At 34.1% G+C, this 6882-nt stretch overlaps 1 protein-coding gene across 1 annotated transcript in view; it reads right to left on the bottom strand.

Moving 5' to 3' along the window:
* Positions 1-1732: 1732 nt before the first annotated feature.
* Positions 1733-6882, bottom strand: part of LOC133542278 (G-protein coupled receptor 151) — a 6695-nt gene continuing 1545 nt past the window's right edge. The window contains exon 1 of the mRNA XM_061886255.1: positions 1733-6882. This exon is cut by the window's right edge and continues 1545 nt beyond it. The gene's annotated coding sequence lies outside the window, so the exon portion shown is untranslated.

The following is a 6882-nucleotide window of genomic DNA, read 5'->3' as shown; positions in this document are numbered from 1 at the left end:
TTTTCTTTGTGTAATAACCCATCCATCCATCTTCTACCGCGGGGGCAGCAGCCCAAGCGGTCCCTTCCATCGCTGCTTGCAGTTTTAATTTTAAATTGCCTTTCAAATGTCTAATTCTTAGTGTTAACTTTTATCAAATAAATTCTCCCCAAAAATGCGACTCATACAAGATTTTTTTTCCTTCTTTATTATGCATTTTACGGCAGGTGCGACTTATACTGCGGAGCGACTTATACTCTGGAAAATATGGTACATACAAATCTGTAGATTTTACTTTAAAAACTGGCAACTCGGACAGAATAATTTGGCGTCAAAACACTTAAAATGTGACCAAAAGTGTAGACAATCATCTTTATTATACTTGTTTACATAAAAAAAACACCCATTTGATCGCTATAACCATATATCAACATAATAGCACAACTACAAGCATTAAGTGACAAGTTAAAAGTGTTAATAATACATATTGTGTCCCCTCCCCCCCGGGATGATATACAATATACAGCTACAAATATGTTATTTTACATTCGGATTCGTGTCAACAACAAGAGAATATAAACAAAACAAAGAGATGAAGAGTGTTTTTGACCCCGAGCATCCATCCTGGGATTAGTGGGGAGACATGATATCACGGGTCTGGACACGAGTAGACAGTCGGGATCGGGATTCGGTTTTATCTATCTGTGATTATTAAGGTGAGCTAATCTCTGCGGCTGCCTGGCGACGCTCCGTTGTTTTGTGGTGGTGTTTCCCAGCAGGCACAAGACATTGAAACAGCGTTGGGAACTTGTTGGATCGGGTCTCGACGTTGAGCAACTCAAATACAACGTTGAAACAACGTGTTTTTGACGACGATTAATCAATGTTGGGTTCTGACGTTGATTTGAACGTTGAATTTTGGTTGTTTCCAAACCAATATTTCTACAACACAAATACAACGTTGAAACAACATGCTTTTTTACGACATTTAATCAATGTCAGGTTCTGACGTTGATTTGACTGTTGAAATTTGATCATTTCCCAACCAATATTCTACAAAACCAATACAACATTGAAACAACATGCTTTTTGAAGACGTTATATCAATGTCGGATTCTGACGTTGATTTGACATTGAATTTCGGTAATTTTCCAACCAACATTCAACAACACAAATACAACGTTGAACTTTTTGACGACGATGAATCAATGTCAGGTTTTGACGTTGATTTGACCGTTGAAATTTGTTCATTTCCCAACCAATATTCTACAACACAAATACATGTTCTTTTTACGATGTTTAATCGATGTTGGGTTCTGACGTTGATTTGACCGTTGAATTTCGGTTATTTCCCAACCAATATTCTACAACACAAATACAACGTTGAAACAACATGCTTTTTGACGACGATTAATCAATGTCGGGTTCTGACGTTGATTTGACCGTTGAAATTTGATCATTTCCCAACGAATATTCTACAACACAAATACATGTTTTTTTTACGATGTTTAATCAATGTTGGGTTCTGACGTTGATTTGAACGTTGAATTTTGGTTGTTTTCCAACCAATATTCTACAACACAAATACAACGTTGAAACAACATGCTTTTTGATAATGTTGAATCAATGTTGGGTTCTGACGTTGATTTGACCATTGAATTTCGGTTATTTCCTAACCAATATTCTACAACACAAATACAACGTTGAAACAACATGCTTTTTTACGACATTTAATCAATGTCGGGTTCTGACGTTGATTTGACCGTTGAATTTTGGTTATTTCCCAACCAATATTCAACAACATAAATACAACGTTGAAACAACATGCTTTTTTACGACATTTAATCAATGTCGGGTTCTGACGTTGATTTGACCGTTGAATTTTGGTTATTTCCCAACCAATATTCAACAACATAAATACATGTTTTTTTTACGATGTTTAATCAATGTTGGGTTCTGACGTTGATTTGACCGTTGAATTTTGATCATTTCCCAACCAATATTCTACAACACAAATACATGTTTTTTTTACGATGCTTAATCAATTTCGGGTTCTGACGTTGATTTGACCGTTGAAATTTGATCAATTCCCAACCAATATTCTACAACACAAATACAACGATGAAACAACATGCTTTTTGATCATTTTGAATCAATGTTGGGTTCTGACGTTGATTTGACCGTTGAATTTTGATCATTTCCCAACCAATATTCTACAAAACCAATACAACATTGAAAAAACATGCTTATTGACGACGTTATATCAATGTCGGATTCTGACGTTGATTTGACATTGAATTTCGGTAATATTCCAACCAATATTCTACAACACAAATACAACGTTGAAACAACATGCTTTTTGACGACGATGAATCAATGTCAGGTTCTGACGTTGATTTGACCGTTGAAATTTGATCATTTCCCAACCAATATTCTACAACACAAATACATGTTTTTTTTACGATGTTTAATCGATGTTGGGTTCTGACGTTGATTTGACGTTGAAATTCGGTAATTTTCCAACCAATATTCTACAACACAAATACAACGATGAAACAACATGCTTTTTGATAATTTTGAATTAATGTTGGGTTCTGACGTTGATTTGACCGTTGAATTTTGGTCATTTCCCAACCAATATTCCACAAAACCAATACAACATTGAAAAAACATGCTTATTGACGACGTTATATCAATGTCGGGTTCTGACGTTGATTTGACATTGAAATTCGGTAATTTTCCAACCAACATTCAACAACACAAATACAACGTTGAACTTTTTGACGACGATGAATCAATGTCAGGTTTTGACGTTGATTTGACCGTTGAAATTTGATCATTTCCCAACCAAAATTCTACAACACAAATACATGTTCTTTTTACGATGTTTAATCAATGTTGGGTTCTGACGTTGATTTGACCGTTGAATTTTGGTTGTTTCCAAACCAATATTCTACAACACAAATACAACGTTGAAACAACATGCTTTTTCACGACATTTAATCAATGTCGGGTTGTGATGTTGATTTGAACGTTGAATTTCGGTCGTTTCCCAACCAATATTCTACAACACAAATACATGTTTTTTTTACGATGTTTAATCAATGTTGGGTTCTGACGTTGATTTGACCATTGAATTTCGGTTATTTCCTAACCAATATTCTACAACACAAATACAACGTTGAAACAACATGCTTTTTTACGACATTTAATCAATGTCGAGTTCTGATGTTGATTTGAGCGTTGAAATTTGATCATTTCCCAACCAATATTCTACAACACCAATACAACATTGAAAAAACATGCTTATTGACGACGTTATATCAATGTCGGGTTCTGACGTTGATTTGACATTGAATTTCGGTAATTTCCCAACCAATATTCAACAACACAAATACAACGTTGAAACAACATGTTTTTGACGACGATGAATCAATGTCAGGTTTTGACGTTGATTTGACCGTTGAAATTTGATCATTTCCCAACCAATATTCTACAACACAAATACATGTTTTTTTTACGATGTTTAATCGATGTTGGGTTCTGACGTTGATTTGACGTTGAAATTCGGTAATTTCCCCACCAATATTCTACAAAACCAATACAACATTGAAAACAACATGCTTTTTGACGACGTTATATCAATGTCGGGTTCTGACGTTGATTTGACATTGAATTTCGGTAATTTCCCAACCAATATTCAACAACACAAATACAACGTTGAAACAACATGTTTTTGACGACGATGAATCAATGTCAGGTTTTGACGTTGATTTGACCGTTGAAATTTGATCATTTCCCAACCAATATTCTACAACACAAATACATGTTTTTTTTACGATGTTTAATCAATGTTGGGTTCTGACGTTGATTTGAACGTTGAATTTTGGTTGTTTTCCAACCAATATTCTACAACACAAATACAACGTTGAAACAACATGCTTTTTGATGATGATTAATCAATGTCGGATTCTGACGTTTTTTTGAACGTTAAATTTTGGTCACTTTCCAAACATTATTCTACGACACAAATACATGTTTTTTTTACGATGTTTAATCAATGTCGGGTTCTAACGTTGATTTGACATTGAATTTTGGTAATTTTCCAACCAATATTCAACAACAAATACAACGTTGAAACGACATGCTTTTTGACGACGATTAATCAATGTTGGGTTCTGACGTTGATTAAAATGTTGAATTATGGTAATTTTCCAGACAATATTTTACAACACAAATACAACGTTGAAACAACATGCTTTTTGACGATGTTTAATCAATGTCGGGTTCTGACGTTGATTAGACCGTTGAATTTTGGTCATTTCCCAACCAATATTCAACAACACAAATACAACGTTGAAACAACATGTTTTTTGACAAAGTTTAATCAATGTCGGGTTCTGACGTTGATTTGACTGAATTTCGGTCATTTCCCAACCATTATTCTACAAAACAAATACATGCTTTTTGACGACGTTTATTCAATGTCGGGTTCTGACGTTGATTTGAACGTTACATTTTGGTCATTTTCCAACCAATATTCTACAACACAAATACATGTTTTTTTACGATGTTTAATCAATGTTGGGTTCTGACGTTGATTTGACCGTTGAATTTCGGTCATTTTCCAACCAATATTCAACAACACAAATACAACGTTGAAACAACATGCTTTTTGACGACTATAATCAATGTCGGGTTCTGACGTTGATTTGACCGTTGAAATTTGTTCATTTCCCAACCAATATTCTACAACACAAATACATGTTTTTTTTACGATGTTTAATCAATGTTGGGTTCTGACGTTGATTTGACATTGAATTTCGGTTATTTCCCAACCAATATTCTACAACACAAATACAACGTTGAAACAACATGCTTTTTCACGACATTTAATCAATGTCGGGTTGTGATGTTGATTTGAACGTTGAATTTCGGTCGTTTCCCAACCAATATTCTACAACACAAATACAACGTTGAAACAACATGCTTTTTTACGACATTTAATCAATGTCGAGTTCTGATGTTGATTTGACCGTTGAAATTTTAAACATTTCCCAACCAATATTCTACAAAACCAATACAACATTGAAAAAACATGCTTATTGACGACGTTATATCAATGTCGGGTTCTGACGTTGATTTGACATTGAATTTCGGTAATATTCCAACCAATATTCAACAACACAAATACAACGTTGAAAAAACATGCTTTTTGACGACGATGAATCAATGTCAGGTTTCGACGTTGATTTGACCGTTGAAATTTGATAATTTCCCAACCAATATTCTACAACACAAATACATGTTTTTTACGATGTTTAATCGATGTTGTGTTCTGATGTTGATTGGACATTGAAATTCGGTAATTTCCCAACCAATATTCAACAACACTAATACAACGTTGAAACAACATGTTTTTGACGACAATTAATCAATGTCAGGTTTTGACGTTGATTTGCCCGTTGAAATTTGGTCATTTCCCAACCAATATTCTACAACACAAATACGTTGAAACAACATGCTTTTTTACGACGTTTAATCAATGTCGGGTTCTGATGTTGATTTGACCGTTGAAATTTGATCATTTCCCAACCGATATTCTACAAAACCAATACAACATTGAAAAAACATGCTTTTTGACGACGTTATATCAATGTCGGATTCTGACGTTGATTTGACATTGAATTTCTGTAATTTTCCAACCAATATTCTACAACACAACGTTGAAACAACATGTTTTCGACGACGATGAATCAATGTCAGGTTTTGACGTTGATTTGACCGTTGAAATTTGATCATTTCCCAACCAATATTCTGCAACACAAATACATGTTTTTTTTACGATGTTTAATCAATGTTGGGTTCTGACGTTGATTTGACGTTGAAATTCGGTAATTTTCCAACCAATATTCTACAACACAAATACAACGTTGAAACAACATGCTTTTTTACGACGTTTAATCAATGTCGGGTTCTGATGTTGATTTGACCGTTGAATTTGGTTATTTCCCAACCAATATTCTACAAAACAAATACAACATTGAAAACAACATGCTTTTTGACGACGTTATATCAATGTTGGGTTCTGAGGTTGATTTGACTGTAGAAATGTGGTCATTTCCCAACCAATATTCTACAACACAAATACATATTATTTGGTAATTTTCAATCAATATTCTACAACACAAATACAACGTTGAAACAACATGTTTTTTGACAAAGTTTAATCAATGTCGGGTTCTGACGTTGATTTGACTGAATTTCGGTCATTTCCCAACCATTATTCTACAAAACAAATACATGCTTTTTGACGACGTTTATTCAATGTCGGGTTCTGACGTCGATTTGAACGTTACATTTTGGTCATTTTCCAACCAAAATTCTACAACACAAATACATGTTTTTTTTTTACAATGTTTAATCAATGTTGGGTTCTGACGTTGATTTGACCGTTGAATTTCGGTCATTTTCCAACCAATATTCTACAACACAAATACAACGTTGAAACAACATGCTTTTTGATAATTTTGAATCAATGTTGGGTTCTGACGTTGATTTGACCGTTGAATTTCTGTTATTTTCCAGCTAATATTCTACAACACAAATACAACGTTGAAACAACGTGCTTTTTGACGACGTTTATTCAATGTCGGATTCTGACGTTGATTTGAACGTTAAATTTTGGTCACTTTCCAACCAATATTCTACAACACAAATACATGTTTTTTTTACGATGTTTAATCAATGTCGGGTTCTGACGTTGATTTGACATTGAATTTCGGTCATTTTCCAACCAATATTCTACAACACAAATACAACGTTGAAACAACATACTTTTTGACGACTATAATCAATGTCGGGTTCTGACGTTGATTTGACCGTTGAAATTTGGTCATTTCC

This window comes from Nerophis ophidion, linkage group LG24 (assembly GCF_033978795.1).
Source record: "Nerophis ophidion isolate RoL-2023_Sa linkage group LG24, RoL_Noph_v1.0, whole genome shotgun sequence".
Lineage (NCBI taxonomy): Eukaryota > Metazoa > Chordata > Actinopteri > Syngnathiformes > Syngnathidae > Nerophis > Nerophis ophidion.
This window is presented reverse-complemented; position numbering and strand designations above follow the sequence as displayed.